This window comes from Triturus cristatus, chromosome 4_2 (assembly GCF_964204655.1).
Source record: "Triturus cristatus chromosome 4_2, aTriCri1.1, whole genome shotgun sequence".
NCBI classification, from domain to species: domain Eukaryota; kingdom Metazoa; phylum Chordata; class Amphibia; order Caudata; family Salamandridae; genus Triturus; species Triturus cristatus.
Window position 1 is genome coordinate 199,489,486 of NC_140586.1, and position 17,173 is coordinate 199,506,658.

The 17,173-nt window shown below is 45.1% G+C and overlaps 1 protein-coding gene across 3 annotated transcripts in view; it reads right to left on the reverse strand.

Moving 5' to 3' along the window:
- Nucleotides 1–17,173, reverse strand: part of ATF7IP (activating transcription factor 7 interacting protein) — a 764,672-nt gene that overhangs the window by 618,356 nt on the left and 129,143 nt on the right. The window contains exon 3 of one of the 3 annotated variants that reach the window (XM_085601186.1): nt 4,633–4,719. The exons of the other annotated variants lie outside the window; for them this stretch is intronic. The gene's annotated coding sequence lies outside the window, so the exon portion shown is untranslated. The remainder of the gene's footprint in view (nt 1–4,632; nt 4,720–17,173) is intronic. 3 annotated transcript variants of the gene reach the window in all.

Here is a 17,173-nt window from a genome sequence, read left to right on the forward strand (position 1 = left end):
TTCCTGTCAATATGTTTTTTTGTGTACACCTGGAAGGAGAGTGCCAGGAAGCCAGGACCAGTCGGAGTTTTGCTTTAAAGCTTGGCTTACTAATCGAACATTAGGGCTGGTGCATCCCAGGAAGATTGCAGTGGCATCACGCAATTTAATTGATTGGCTCCTTGCTCCTATCAAGATTGAGGCTGCCCCCAACTGTTTATTATTCATCAGATTTTGCGGACTTTAACTCTCTCCCTGTAAGCCCTGATCACCTCTTTTCCTATCTACCTTGGTATTAGACCCTAAACTTTCCGGATGGAGAAACCCAGGGTAAGCTTCCTCATTTTGCCCACACTTGGTCGACTATTAAGTCTGTTGCCCAATTAATCAACGTTGCTTCTCGCCGCCCGATGTTGGTGCATTTAAAAAGGTGAATGTATGAATATCCAATGAATCACTATGAAGTAACGACGGAATTTCTTTGACCATTCGTAGCATTGTCCCTCTATCTATTTTATCAAAAAGGTTCCTTGACTTATATTTTGGGAAAAAGGTCATTTTACAGCGGTTATTGGGTGAACAGATCTAGGTTGGTGTAGCTCTTGTGATTGACTTGGCTGGTGATGCAGCTATCTGGGGTACTATCTAGGTACGAAGGATTGGCATTTTACGTTTTCTGATTTTGCAAGTAGGTCTATTTCTGGTGTCCCACACCTTTTGAACCTTCGATTACTGTCCGATTCAGCTCCCACTCATGTGAGATGGATGCACACTCAGTTTGTCTGCCTCTACATGGTCCATTTCTAGTAGATGTATTGTTGTTATGGTTAACCGTCTCTGGTTGGCCCATCTGAACATTCCCACAACACGCTACTAAAAATCACTGGAGAAGCTAAATTGAGCAGAGCCTCTTGCCTTATTGGATTATGAAGTACCATTTTCTGTTTGGTTAACTGGGAATGTTAAAAATAATGGAGCCTATGCACGACCACCTAAATAAGGAAAATAAACACTGCAGATTCTGAAATAGAAAGCTAGAATGGAGATAATGTGACTGTGAAAGGTTTTTGGAAGTGCACTCTTCCTGGAACATAATTTGCTTGGTGTAGGAATTAATAGAACTAAATCAAAGGGCTTCTCAAAAAGTGAACTGATCCCACAATTCTTTAATCATGTGCCCCTTTCTTAATGTTCGATGTTATGTATGTGTTTTGAACTGATGAAAACATAAATCAATGTCTAAACAAACTGCATTGATCGAGTCTCTCTCCTACCACACAAAAACAACAGTAGTAAAGAGAAGTGTTAATTTGTAGCTGCTAAATGAGGCAATAACTGTTAAAAAAACAAATAAGCAGACTATTTTCGCTTCGAATCCCAATAAAGAAATACCAACCATTTCCAGTGTGCTCTGGTTGAGTTCTTTACTTCATCCTTAAAAAAAAAGCAGTGTGTCGTTCCTTCACTTTGAAAAAGAACACAGTCAGCAAAAGGGGTACAAGAATCCAGGGGCAGTGTGTGTGGGGTGCCTGAAAAAAAGATGGAGGTGATACTGAGAGAATAGCCAGCCTAAAACAATCTGACCTGTGCAGAACAAATTATGTGGAATAATACTCATCTAGGATTAATATGCCTTACACTTGTGATGCTCCGAAAGGTTTTTAAGACTGCAAAGATGTGTGGAGTGGGGTATATAGCTCGCCTGAAGAACCCCCCACTCATTTGCATTTCCAGGGTATAGATCAGCATTTTTTTTAATGAGATTAGTAGGGCTGCCTTCAACTTTAGAGAATCTAAAGACCTCAAAGCAGTGACAATGCAAAGCATAAGCCACATCTGGAGCAATAATTCATCGAGACTTCAAAGTGCAGAATCCCTCATGAGGTGTTTAACTGAGTAGCAAAGTAGATGTTCAGGACTATAGTTGGCGGAGAGGGTCAGTGAGGATTAAGTAGACATCAAGGTGATCTTTCTGGTTCCTGATGATATTTCAAGAAGGAAAGCGCAAGGGCACTGGTGAGATGCAAAAAAATACTATGGGTCCTAGTCTTCAAAGAACCTGAAATTAAGTCACATGCCCCTACCATTGTTCCAGGGGGTGTGACAGCCCAAGAAGATCAAAACCATAGAATCTTCGACTCCGAAATTTGTTAGCTGTCTTCACCCAAACATGATCATCAGAAAACATATAGCATTGTCACACGCTTGGTTACAAGGTAAGACACTGCAGCATTTTCCCTTTATACAAACATTATGGCTGAATATCTCATTCCTCTGTTCCTGCTAGATGGAGTGATCGAGAAAGCAGGTTGGCTTTCCAAAGAAATACAGCATATTTGTAGGTATTGTAACATGAAACACTATTTAATTTGGCGGGTTTACTCCTCAAACGCTTGCAGTGGAAGGAAGCATCATCCAGAACCAGTTGTACCATAGTTGAATTTAAGAGATACAGTCAAGCCACTAGGCAGTATTCTACGTCTAATGGGTGTTTTCAATCACCTCTCTGTTTTAACATTGTTGCAGGTCAGTCTGAACGGTGCTCTCCGGTGTCAGATAGCACAAAAAGTAATCTTCACTAAAGTGCCAGGATCAAGACCAGAAAAACAGGTCAAATGTGCCTTGCTGTATAAAGGGCTTTTGGTCAGACCAGCCCTTAAAATAGTGCAACCTTAATTAAGGCGCCACGGATAAGGAATCAAAACGGTCTGCCCCAAAAAAGCCCCATCTTCCTCAATGTGAACATTACTGTTGCCTTTATCACTTTTAGTTTAACCAAGCTTCCAGCAACAAGAAATTGTTGACTTCTGACTCCAATCAGCATTGCAGACTAATGTGAATTTGTTTATTAAACTTACAACATTTGGGGCATCCAGAAGAATGTAACGAAGGTCCAAACATTTGAGTGGTTTACAATGTCAACTGAATAACTCACTTAGTATAGTATTTTGGGGTGAACCTATATTTCAATTATTGCTGATAGTCTGGTTATACCACAGGGGAGCTCAGAAAACACAAAGTAGCCTTCATAGTTAGAATTTTCCCTTTATCTGAATACAGATGGGTTGTGGCTCAAGCGGAACTATCCCAGGTCAATGTGTTTATGAAAATTAGAAAGCCGGCATTTAAAGTCTATCTCCTGCCACCTAGCAACCAGACTCATCACAATGGGCAATTGCTTCATTAGAAGTTTGTCGTGAGTTGGGGGCAAAAATGAGGTGTTGAAATGGCAGTAGTACCTGAGGGAGGCCGCACTGGAAGGCCAGACAGCTGCTAACCAGATTAGTTGTTCACCCTGTGCTTGCAGAATTTTTCTTGTGACCAAAATGTTTGTCCTGAGATTAAGGGGATAAGAGGCTTGTGTGATTGGAGGGTAAGGTTTGTAGGCGAGCCCATCCATTCCTTACAGCCTACACCAAATGTTGCTGTATCTCACTACGCTGTAACTTTTAAAGCTTATTCAGTATAAGGGCCGCTAACTGCTTTTTATATAAAGCATCACGACTAAGCCCCTAGCGTACACAAACGAAGCCTGTGAAATTCTATTTTGGCCCCTAGATGCAGCAGCAGACTGTCTTTACAAGGGCCCCATTACTATTGTCCTTAACTGAACTATTCAATGCAAAGCGGGCAAAAATTAAGAAAGAACCTGGTCCTGAACCTGCCCATTTCTTCCGAAGTACCTCCCTCACACCATCTTGGGTCACTTCTCGCATCCAGCCCACTCTTAGTTTAGCCCTTACACTGTTACAAGTTTAAGCAGCATTAAAATACCAAACAGCCGAAGTAAGCTACCCCAAAACAGTCTTCCCATTTTGCATGCTCACACTGAAGTAAGCATGTTCTCTAGAGTATCAGCTTTTACAAGAAATAACTTCCCATCTCTGGTCTGTGATATGCGTTGTTGAGACATTTGTCCCCAAAACATTTTTGATGCTGTGTTTTTTGGGTGGGCTGGTTTATCACCATTTTAAATTGGCTTATTTTCTCTTGTGAGAGGGTCTTCTAGCTACTCTGGCTAATCAATGATATACCTTGATCTCTCAGATTTTGTACCAGTGTTTTGAGTAACTTCAACTTCTGCTGCCTTCTAAGTTAGGCTAAGTCATTAAGTTCCTGGTGTTTCTTGTGACTAATCGGCTCTAGTGTTCTACCACAGACTTTCACTATACATCAAACAGAAAAGAGATATTTGTGCTTAAATGGTGAAGTAGACACCGCAAAGGATGCAGGCAAATATCACTACCCTATGCCCGACAATCCACATCCTCCAAATTTGACACGCAAATTGTAGACGGACATGCTATTCAGGACAGCCTATCAGGCTCATCCCTGGGCACCTAGACCTCTCATTCCAGTGTGCCAAACCTACTATGGAATGGCACCCTTCAAGCATACCTTGTCAGCAGATTACAGAGACAAGATCTAAGCATAGTGGCAGGTGCCCACGTACAACTAGAAGCAGTGAGAACACAAACTGACAGCACAAAGATGGTTTTCTTTATTTAGCATCCAGATCAAAAAATAGATGATGGAAGGAAGACATCCACCAGGAAGAAAGGACAGAGTTGTACAGATTGTCACATCGAAAAGACAGGTCCAGTCAAAAGGAAATCATTGATACAGCAGACACCTCCTACTCTTTTATCTCACCCTTGCAGGTTCCTGCTTTATCCTTTTGAGATGTTCTTTCCTTTCCCTCTTCCTCGTTCTTTCTCCTTTTGTGTTTCCCCTCTGTTGCTGTTGGCAAATGACCAATGAGGAAAAATAAGTGCCGGTCCCAAAAATGAGTGGCCCAAATTAAGCACAGGACACAATAATATTTATGTTCAGCCCACTGCTGATCTATGAGAAAAAGAAAGCCATTTAATCACAGTGGTGTATGTTCATTGAAGTGAGCAGATTGGAGTACTATTGTGTATGTGCTACACCCACCCCGGTCCCCTGTCCCCTGTCCCCTCCCTGCTGATCTCCCCAGGATCTGAGTCCCGCCACTTCTACAACAACCACAATCTCTATGGGCAATCAGACGTAGAGAGAATCAGGCTCAGGTGCACTTTTGGTTATACACCGTTCAAAAAAAGCACTCAGTGTTTTTATCTTGCCCATTTCTTGGGCTAGGTTATTTTTCACAAGTCCTTTCAGGTACTGCCATGCACCCAGAACGGCTCTCAAGCACACTCAAAAGATCCATGCATAATCCGGTCAGAGTTCACTGGAGACAGGGGCAGGCCCGAATCAGAAGCTTGATCGCCTGGCCTCTCCCCCACAGGAACAGAGCTGGATTCTAGGGGATGAGCTCGAGGATCCAACCACAACACCAGACGGTGCAGCTCCTCCGTATAGATGCAGCCCAAAGAATGGCAGTGCTGACAGACAGCAGTTCTGATTGGACCCAGTAGATGCAGCCTTAGAGGACCCTCAATCAGCATTTGAATTCCCCATATGGGCCTATTGTACCTAGCAGATGCAGCCCAGAATGGGCCAGCTATAGTCAAGCAATGGTAACATGACTGCGTCATCGGCAATCATGCAACCCCAGTGTTTCGATTACCAGCAGGAACCATAGTGAGACTTTGGAGGTTCCACAGGCACCAGGGTCAGTACAAATCACTCTTGTGCAGTCTAATTCTCCCTGGATGACTCACAGGGACATGCTGGACTGTGCTCTTTTGTGGACAGTCTCTGCACTTACATGGCTAGGCTGGCTCCTTCTCTCATCCAGCGGGCACTTCTAGGCACTTAGGGTCATGTACATATTTTCTCTAGAATGAAATATAGACTGCAGGCGATGTCCCCTGTCGTTTCTTCCTGGTGGAGGTCTTCCTTCAATCGTCTGCATGACTGGCTGTCAGGCAGACACAGGACCTGGTTTAATAGCAGTCCGCTGAATACCCTTGAGCAGTGCATTTTCTTTTATTCATAAGCAACCTGGAACTCTAACAACGTGGAGTGGTTTGGGCCCCATTTTATACTCAAGTTCCATACAGTGGATGCGACCCACTACCTCAAGCATAAGAACCAGCCTGGGGGGATGTATGGGAGGCCATGGACCTGACCCAAACCGAACGTACGTGGGCATCACTAAGGTTTGCTTTGGCGAAAATAAATATCGCTCAGGGGTGGGGCACTGGTTTCTCACCGAAATATTCGAAATGGGCCAAGGATATGGACAGGGCCATGCTTGCAAAAAAAAAAAAAAAAAAAGTGTTCAAGAATTGAGGGTGCCTGGCGAAATGGGACAATAAGTGGGCAAAGTGGATTGTCTCCAGAGGTGAACTCTGCATCTCTCCTACAGTGAATTGCGCAAAAATGTCAATGATATCGTTGCTCTTCCTACTTAACGTTATAGTGTGCTGTGATGTAATGCTTATATATGTACAATTGCCATATTTGTGCTTCACTGAATGTGTGCGGACCTGTAGTCGCATGCTGTACCATCACAACTGTTTAATAAAAAAAAGATAAAAGAAAGGAAAAAAAAAAAAAAAGAGCTAGCCTGGGGTGGTTCTTCTTTCAACTATCCCTGCCAGGCTGTTCACCGGACACAGCCTTGATGTAAGAAGCCTTACTCTACCACAGATAGCACAGAGGTTGTCTCCATCCTGTGGCACCCACAATAGTGGCACAGGGTTTCTGCATCTTTTTGTCATACGCCCAACCGAAGGAGTAATCTGAGAAAGACAAAAGTACAGGTCTCACCTAGAGACTTCCTCACCTTCGACAAGTCAGCAGTCCCACCCCCTCAACCCTACCATCCACCATCTGGTAGTGTTCAGGAAAACTTCTCTGCAGCTCCTTGCTAACCAAAGCCTCATAGAATTTGTAAAGGCAGTCCTGCTTCTATTTCCTACATGGGTCTCATCCCTCCAGGTATAGGCATATAAGCAATATAATTCTATTGTCTGGGAGTGCAACTCTAACCCTCCATTTCGAGCTAGGCTAGGACAGGCTTATCCAAATTGAATCCCACTGCCCTCCATTACGCTGACTCACTCCGACAATGCTAGGGTTACACGCAAACACTTTGAAGTCATGATCTGAGCAGGCACGTAGAAGTCGAACTTTTCCACAGATGGGCGAGTAGGTAGAACCTCAACCCAAATGACTCAGATAACGTCTGGTTTCACAGGTCTCAGGGACTCTTTCTAGCTTATAGACAGCTCACACTTTCCTTATTAGTAGCATGCCCTACATCAAACAGGACGATTGACTGCACTGCAATTAATATTTTCTATAGAAAAAATGTATTAGCTGTAGAGTAGATTTTTGACCACCCTTGCCCCAAAATATATATGTCATGTGATCAAGGCCCGCACGGGTCGAAACGCATCATGGCGGCAAAGAAACTTAAAATAAAATATTGCACGAGAGGAGTCTGTTCTGTTTTTCCGATTCTGGAAGCATTGAATCGTTAAGGAAAAAGGGTTACCTGCAAAATATACACATATACACACAATATCCTGCTCCAAATGAAGAAGGCACATACGCAAGGCTGTTAGGATACGCATTTTATTTTCTTAGGTCTCCCACGACCCTGCGACCAACGAAACGCGTTTCGGCTGCACAGCAGTATATATATATATTCGATTTAAAAAAATAAACATTTATAGAAAACGGATCTACTAAGGTGCTAGCTTCAAAACAATTAGTTTACTAATTTTACCTAAACGATGTAGTTCATCTGACCATAAAGACTCAAATTCCAAAGCAGTCACTTTTTGTAGATTAATTTGAGAGGTTAGAAACAGATTTGCTATGAGAAGACCAACAGTACATCAGATTCTGTAACAGTTAAATCATGGAAGAGAAGAGGCCTTCCTGAACATGGTTTGACATTCTAGAAAAGTGTGGTTGAATGGCTGCTGACTTCCCAGCTGGCTGTAACTTTCCACTGGCTTGCTCTCAGGCACGCCTGCTGCTCACATCAGACATTCATCAGCAGGTTGCTATGCAACGCTCATTCTTGAGCTTCAGGCTATGTCATTCCTGGCATCAAGCCAGCAGGGAACGGAGTACTGGGCTGGCACCATCTAAGAGGCGGAGCGCTGCCAGAAAAAATCTAATATTACCAGCTTAACTCAACAGGAAAATAACTCTTCAAATGGCAGCCTTTCCAGAACATTCTAATAAGAGAACAAGATAATTCAACTCAGCCACACCTCCAATAATGCCCTCCTGAAACAGTTTTTTTATTTTAACAAATACACACACCCACTATACCCTGCCCCTGGAGGTATCCAGTTAACCTCCAATTAGGAATTAGATACAAAAAATTATATATATATATTCACGGTTTCAAAATGTTTTTAATTGTTTTTAAAAACAAAAAGCATACAAAACATGTTTTTCAAAATCATACCAGACACACCAAAGCCAGACTGCAAAAAAAATGATTTTCAAGTAAAGTTTTATAGTGAAAATGCACAGGCCTCAGGCGTGAGAAAAGGAAAACTCCACAACCCAGATGACTCCCTCACACCTATTCACCAATTTAAGACACAGGTAGAACGGATCAAGTCAAGAGTGAAAACGCCTATTAACAAGCACTGGCAAAGCAAAAGGTGTGAGATTTGTCAAGATGACTGACAAAAGCAAAAAAAAAAAAAGGGTTTAATATGCAAATTCATGTAGCGTTAGCACATTACCTTAAGACACAATGGTGGGAGCCAAGAGGAGTGAACAGAGAGGGCTACTTTTATAAATAAGTACCTTATACCGTTCAATGTAAGCACAAGATTGGAAGCAGAAGAATATACCCAAAACAGCCTTAGGCAACAGAGAAATGCTCCACTGGGCTGAGCCAAGATATAACTGACAGAGTCTCAAGCCAATAGTGGCTGGTTGAAGAAAGCCAATGGTTGAAAGGGACGACCCAGACAGAAGGCCTGATTACAAGTATGGCAGTCCTGGGACCGCCCGATCACAAGTTTTGCAGTGGGACCACCGCAATTCAGTTTCCAGACCGCTGCCTCTGCCAAGAGCTGAGCTCCTGCGGCAGCTAGAGATGGGCAATGGAGGCGGTGCCTGCATTTGTATCACCATGTCCATTAGAACCTGCATTTTTGCCGACCTTTTCATGGCAGGGACACCGCAGGGAAGGAGTACCAAACAGGGCCCCAGGGAGTTTTAGCCCATTGGGACATGCAAGTGGCACTGAACTGCGGCGACATGTGCTTGAGGCTCTCTTTATGGCCGAAGCATGCTGCTGCCGTGCCGCTGACACCACCAGCTCAACGGTTATGTCCTAACATGGCAGTCGGGATGGCACCAACTTGGCGGCGATCTCCCTCCCCACAGCAGCGGTCCGCCCGCTGCATTCATAATCCGGGCCAGAATCTAATTCTATGGCATGACCGAAGGATTTGGATTATGCTTCTCTTTCTTTACTCAGAAACATACAGCAGCCAATTAAAACAGTTAAAGCTTTAAATTACATGTCTCATGAATCCATGTGTAACGCCCTGAACGTCTCAGGATCGTTTAACAGACACGATAATGAGAACGCAACCACTTGTGAAGGTTTAGTTATTTTAATGAAGGCAAAAATAATACAAGGAATAAACAAAGGTTATAGTCACTGGAATCCTCCAGGCTAAGTACGTTACCAGCCCACAGCACGGATGGTCCTAACCGTCCTCTGCATATACGCCGATCCCGGCGTAAGCCAACAGAGGGCAGAAATGAAATGGCCGACAATGCCAATCGGTAGGCTGCGAGGGGCACGAAGAGTGTTGGGGAGAATCGAGGAGTCAGGGAAACACCCAGCCGGGGTCTCTACCTGAAGGGAGCAGCCGCTCAACCTCTTCCTCAGACTGCACCGGGACGCGGAGTCACCTCCTGGTGATGCGTCACCGATACCCCAATCACAAGCAAAGAAGACTGAACCGAGAGCAGCCGCTCGATCGATCCTGTGGACTTCCGAGTCTGTAACGCGGCAAACACCTCCTGGTGTGCGTTACAGCTGGCAGTCCCTGTATCTCTGGTCGGGCTGGGAGTTACGACTCCAACCAGCAAAAGCGCCACTGCGCTTTGACTCAGCCGAGTCAAAAGCAAGCTCAATGGTTATCCGGTAGAGCTTCCGGGTCCTTCACAGGTGACGATGGGGCAAGACACGGCCCAGGGAGTAACGACTCGACCTACCTCCGTTCTTGCCTTACTGGAGCACCACTCCGGAACACTGCTCTTCACTAAGCAGGTACGTCGGTGTAAACACAATATCCGACAGCGTTGTACCTCCCGGTTCCTCCCTTTATAGGGCGTGTTTTCCTTGAGTTATGTAACAGCTCTCCTGTTTACATAAGGGCGTGTTTTCCTTGAGTTATGTAACAGCTCTCCTGTTTACATAAGGGCGTGTTTTCCTTGAGTTATGTAACAGCTCTCCTGTTTACATAACCTCTCAACCGCTAAGCATCCTGGGAGATGTAGTCCGTTTTCGCTGGTTACCGTTTTCCTCCCCTCGCATGACAGGAATTCTTGACACCATGTCAATATCAATCAAAGGGCATCGCTCGCCCTATATAAACCCCTGAACACGTGTCCTCTTTCTTTCGTGCTGCAGCAGCTACAGATAAGTGCCCCTTTTTCCCTTGTATTACGGCAATATTGACTTTTAATTTACATCTGCTTTTGTGCTATATATTGTCTATAGCAGCATTCGCGCGTCCTTGAGAGGCGCTCCGTTCCTCCTGTAGGCTGTAGTCAGCTGTGGAGCGGGGCTGGTCACAGTGCGAGGGGGCTACACGATGAGGACATAGGGGCAGAAATACGAAGCCATTTAGCAATTCTTTAAGAGCTGAAATGCTATTTCGTCCTGTTAAGAAATGTTAAATTGCCTTTTCCTATGTACAAAGGCCAAATCGAGGTCGCAATTTGCGATATCTATCTGGTGAAAATCCCAAATTGTGACTGCTATTAGGGAACTACAAATAGGGATTACCTATTTGTGATTCCGACTGCGCATGCACAAAGCATTTCCTAAATGTAAAGTCGATAGTTACCATGTGCAAATTTAAACAAGCATTTGCAATGCAATAGGTCTCGCATTTACGCGAGTTTAAGCATTTGGCATTGTAAATGACAATGCCTTTTATTTATGCTTTAAAAACAAAGACTAAAATAAAAGGCATCGTCATTTACAATGTCAATAGCTCAAACTCGCATAAATGCGAGACCTATTGCATTGCAAATGCTTGCTGTAAAACGGCTTCCTCCACAAGTTATATATAGCAACATAGCAACGCCGTGTCCCTTGTACTTGATTAATGTACGTTTATGCTGAAATTAACCCCAGTATGTCGGTCATGCACTGTGCTGAATAAAGATTTACTTTGCCTCTTATTCGATATAAATTTGTTTCTGGTCAGAGCCCGAAAAAACGGAAATAATTTTTCAATGAAAAATTAACAACTGCACCAGTTGCACCGGCCTTGCATCAGTGCTTAGAACGTTCCCAGGCCTCTTATTCAGAGTGATTTATAGAAACCTTCCCAAATGAGATACTTTGCTTTATCATGCAAATATGTGGCTGGTGTTTAATAACAGGGCCTAGTGTGAAAAGGAAAGCATAATTAGCTGTCAAACACCCGTGATCTATGCCCGGCACATTAACCAGGGCTCAAAAAAAACCCAAAAATGGTACTAGTCCTGCAGGTCTAGTACCTTGAAAAATCTCCTTGACCTAACTGCAACCTACTTGACCTCCGTCTCTGAAAGTGGAGCAAATGTGACAAGATAACAAGATTTAAAGGCATCTTTATTGCTCATTAAAATTGTGAGCAATAAAAATACCTTTAAATCTTGTTATCTTGTCACATTTGCTCTGTTTTCAGAGACAGAGGACAAAAGTTAGTTTGTCTTCCTACTCGCCAGAAAGGGCGAATAGGACCTAAAAATAGCTCGCCTTGTTAATGTCAGCTCGCATATCCGAGCGGATTTTTCGAGCCCTGATTAACTGAAAAAATGCGCTTAGCAAAAACAAGAAACACGATACCCAAACTTTCAAGAGCTGATCCTGGAGTTTGACTTTGGAAGTGGTGCTGCCTTGAGGGGTGAGGCCACTTCGCGGGTGGTAGACGGGGAAGGGCGAGGAAGAAACATACTGCACTAATAAATACGCCAATTCTGTCACTTTTTTTTTAAACCGGGAGGGTGAGGGTGGATATACGATCCCTGCTGTTGAGAACTACTGTACATGCCTTTTTTTTAAATTAAATATTAGCTAAAAGTAAGACTGCTATTCTATTGTTTTGTGTTTACTTTCTAAGAGGAGTTCCGCTGTGCGTCTTATGGCAGCAAGCCACGGACCACAAAATTAAAATAATGCTAACCACACGTACTAAGTTAGAAAAACAACGATGGCTCAGCAATTAGCGGCATTATATATATTAGCGCTAAGTAAGTCCAGATGTCACTGCTGGTGCCCAGTACATTCTTCGCAAGCCAGCAGAAACCAGAGCCTTTGACCTCGCTACACATTAAAGTTATCTCGGATTCATGGACGGGGGAAGTCTGTTAAGAAGTGAAGTCTGCAGCTGGTTGGTGCCTTTTCAGGCTGTGGTATTAGAATACTTAGCTGCTTTGCATACCTCTTCTGCTCTTTAAAGGCCGACCGGCCTGGCTTTGCAAACACGAAAACTGTCCTCTCTCCGGGATTCATTAACGGACCTGTGATGCTAAACGACCCCCGAAGGCTTCAGTGTCCTTCGGGGGCTGCGGAGCACCACAAACAAGCGGGCGCCATAAAGCAAATGTACGCAAGTGAATTGCTCTGCCTCTGATGTGTGTAAACTTTTCCGTCATATCTGCTGGTGCTGTAGGGATGTCCGCAAGAGAACAGTGTCAACATGATCATGTAGAGAAAGCGGCAGAAAATGTTAGAAGCAGGGAACAACTGACAATCGGCCCACGGGCGCCATTGTAAAAACGCTGCATTTTGCATCTTTTGAAAAGGAATAAAAACATTTTTTTTTTACACGTTGTTGTATGCGAGCAGCGCAGCACAAAAAAAGGGGTGAGGCCGCCGTGTTAAGTCTGCAAGTGGTTTGTTCAGGCACACGGCTTAAACATTTGCAAAGCGGAATGAAAACAAGAAATACACTGCACAGGCGGGCACACGCATGGCCCGTGTCCCCCAGGACTCTCACACGCATGGCGCTGCCTCACTGCTGCTGCAGTGGGGAGGGACAGTGATGTCCGCATGAAGGCAGCGTAATCCCTAATCGATGCCCAATCAGAGCCCTTGGGACAGCGAGTCTACAGCGTGTCTTGCTCATGCTGCCTGCACGCACCAGTAGGCTCGGATTGGTTGACAAGGTCCACCAATCACAATGCTGATTTGCTAGCCGCCAACCAATCAGAGAGCCGTCTGGCGCATACTGGCAGTGTGAGCAAGACACGCCGTAGACTCGCTGTTCCAAGGGCGTGTCGAAAAAAGCAACAGGCTGTAACAAAAACCGCTGCACACCAATGACAAGGCAGAGTTTTTGACTTTGCCCAATAGAAAGCATGGGCGGGAGCAAAAGTCCTTCTCCTAAAATCCCTCTACCCCATAAATCTCGCTCCGCATGCGCGCTGCAACGCTAGGCTAAACCGCATGCGCGCTGCAACGCTAGGCGAGACCTAAATATGGCGCGAAGCACACATAGCCCCTAGCACTTACATGTGAACTTGCATGTGCACTAGAAAATTCGGTGTACCTCCAGGGGGGCCTTAACCCCAGAGGCACCCTTGGCTTTGCATTTATTAAATTGCGATTCCCTATTAGGAAATCACAATGCAAACCATTTCCTATTTTGCCCATAGGCGGGAATGCAACAGCATTTCCAATTTGCGATTCCCTGATAGGAATCACTATGAGGGAATCGCAAATTTTGTACATATCATTTCCTAAATTTCGATTCCTACGGAGTTGCTATTTAGGAAATGCAAAATTAGAATTTTGCACATCAGGCCCATAGTCTTCTTTCTAACACGAGCCTGCGTAAGCGCGTTGAGGTGCTCTAATTTCAAAATCAGTTGGACAGTTCGGGAGGGAAGCCGTCTCACAGAGTGAATTCATTAACAGGCGATGGCCCTCAGAACACCCGATCGGGAGACAGACAGGAAAAAAAAACATCGGCAGAGGGCTCTGCCTGAGTGGGGTAGGAACAGGTGGCTCCCTCCACATTAAAATTATGCTGGCTGACATGGGCAGCGAGTTCTGCCTATGTATTCATCTGTGTCCTCCACCGGTCAACTTCCTCCTGCACGTTAGTGCTTTGTGTTCAAGGTTTGCTGGTGTTGTACACTATTATTGCTCATTACTGTGATGAGGAGGAGTCCTTTGTAGCCTATACTGATGTCCCATATAAACATCAGTTGAAGGAAAGGCTGGTGGAGGCACTGGATAACCCCATGCAGGACTCTGAACTGAGCCTTGGTGCAGGCACTGAGCCCATTTACGCAGCCTCATTAACTACGGCACACCCGGGAGTTCAGCCAGTGCTTGTTGAGGTTGACCCCCCCCCTCCTCTTTTGGAAGTGAATACCACTAGCACTGGTAGACCAAGTAAAAATCTTGCGGGTGGCCTTCGAAGGAGACAAGGGCGCCAAAGACGTTGTCTAATCTTTTGGACCACAGGTATGTGGCCTCTCTGAAACCGGAGCACTGTGTGGGCCCTGAAAAACAGTTTGACACCCAAGACGATGACTCCTTCCATACCTCTCATCAACTGGAGTCAGCACTGTCAGGGAGTCTCAGCCGGCCGTACAATGTAAATGCACATTTCATCGCAGAGGATGACTTATCTGATGCCCCCCTCGCAATCTCCTTTCAATCGGGAGGACATCATACATCCCCACTCTACCGACTGTGCTCCCTGTCCCAAGGTGGCGGACTATGTCCAGCTCGCTTATGAAAGGGAATTGAGAAGTGCAGATACATAGAGTTGGACACCAACATAGCAACTTTTAAGAAATTTGTTAAAGATCCCAAAAAAGGGCCCGATCGTGCCTGGTGCAGCTGCCAGGACAAGATGTTAAATAAAGCTGTGCAAGCCAAAGACTAATTCCAAAGTGGATCCAGATGTGTTGATGAAATGGTTCTTACATGCCCTCTGTCTGTTAAGTAATGCTAATTTTGCAATGTCAGCAGAAAGCAGGCAGTCTCTTTTTTTGGATGATTAACCCAAGTTGGATGAACTGGCTTCTATGCAAGAAGGTCCTGTGGCAAACTGCCTTTTATTTGAGGACAGGTTTGTGAAAGACCTGGGAAAGTATAGTGCCACCTTCTCCGCACTTGACAAAGCACAGGTATCTATAAAAAAGGTTTTTCATTCTGACTTTTTGGTAGGACTGGGCGCTTCAGGGGTCAAGCACCGGGCTGAGGTTACCTACAAACCTCAGCTAGAGGTTACGTTCCAAAAGGCAGAGGTGCTACGTCCTATGTAGGATCATCTAACTTCTACCCAACAAGACAAGAGGAGGTCAAGGACATTCCACAAGAGGAGGCTACTGTGGTGGGAACACGTCTGGAGAGTCGACCTATGCAGATAACCTACCTCTCAGGAGTCCATTCTATCTCCTCTCCTCCCGTGTGAGGGTGTCTTTTTATCGATGCCAAAATTCAGGCTCTGCTTACCAAGGACGTGATAGTTTCCTCTCCTTAGCACTCCTGGGGTTTTGTAAGCATGATTTTTCTGGTGCAGAAAAAGGGCAAAAGCTTCCATCTGGTCCTAAATCTCAAACATTTCAATTCTTGGATGGTGTATTGTCATTTCAAATGGAGGGCTTGCACCTTATGCAAGATCTATTGCAAGAAGGAGACTGGATGGTGCAGATCGATCCAAAGGATGCGTGTCAAACTATTCCTACATTTCCCGCACACCACCAGTTCCTTCAGTTCCACTGGCGTCAGCAGTGGTACAAGTTTACTGCTCTGCTCTTCGGCCTGTCCTCAGCTCCTTGGGGTTTCACCAAGAACCTTCGTCCAGTGGTACAGTTCCTCAGAGAACGGGGCTGCGATTGAGACTTCCCCCTCATGGTTTGGCCTATAGAAAGGTCAATACATTTTCAGTCCGTTATTTCTGGGGGTCACGCACAGATTGGTGGAAGGCCTGTAGGGGGCACACCCTTTAACATGTGAACTCCTTAGAGGATGTTAGACTGGTTTGCCCACCCCAATCGAAATATTCTGTGTTGTGGGATGTGAATGCAGTCTTTCGATTTTAGAGGCATGGCCAGCAAACAAGAATCTTTTGAGGAAACAAATATCGGCAAAATTGACTTTGCTTTCCGGTCTCATTTCCTGTAGACGTGTGTCTGATGTGAGGTAGAGAACTTACTCCTATTGGTGTTTCCTTTAGGATAACTACACATACTAAAACACATTCAAGTTGTCAGGCCTTTCCTGACAATCAGAAATAGTGTGTGGTTCGATGCCTTCGGTGTATGAAGAGTGCACCTGCGACTTTCGTAGAGATCCTGGGTGTCAAATGTTTATTTCCTTCCATAGGATCCGACTGCCCCCACCCCTTCCTCTCCGAACTCACTGAAATCAACTGCGGAGTCCCCCAAGGATCTTCACTTAGTCCCACGCTCTTCAACATCTACATGGCCCTCACCACCATCGTCAGACACCACAGACTCGACATCGTATCCTACGTTGACGACACTCAGCTCATCCTCTCGCTCACCAAGGACCCTGAAGACACCAGACTCTGCTTCCAGAAGGGCATGCAGAGCGTGGCAGCCTTGATGAAAGATAGCTGCCTGAAGCTTAACTCGGAGAAGACAGAGGTCCTCATCCTCATTGAGCTCCCACTCGTGGGATGCCGAGGTCTGCATGCTGAGCCAATCGGCTTCCACATTGTCTTTCCCTGGTAGGTGTATGGCCAGCAGGTCTATTTCGAGTGGGATGGCCCATCTCCAAATCTCTTGTGCCAGAGTGGAAAGGGGGAACGAATGTGTTCCTCCCTGCTTGTTGATGTAGAACATTGTTGTAGTATTGTCCGTCTGTATCAACACTTTTTGGTTGTATAGCTGCCTCTGGAAGGCCTTCAGGGCTAGCAGTACGGTCTTCAATTCCAGGTAGTTGATGTGTCTGACCGCATCTGCTGGAGTCCACAGACCCCTCACTCTGAGCTTGTTCATGTGCGCTCCCCATCCTATCTGGGATGCGTCTGTGGTGATGGTCACAGTTGGGCTTGGTGGTGTC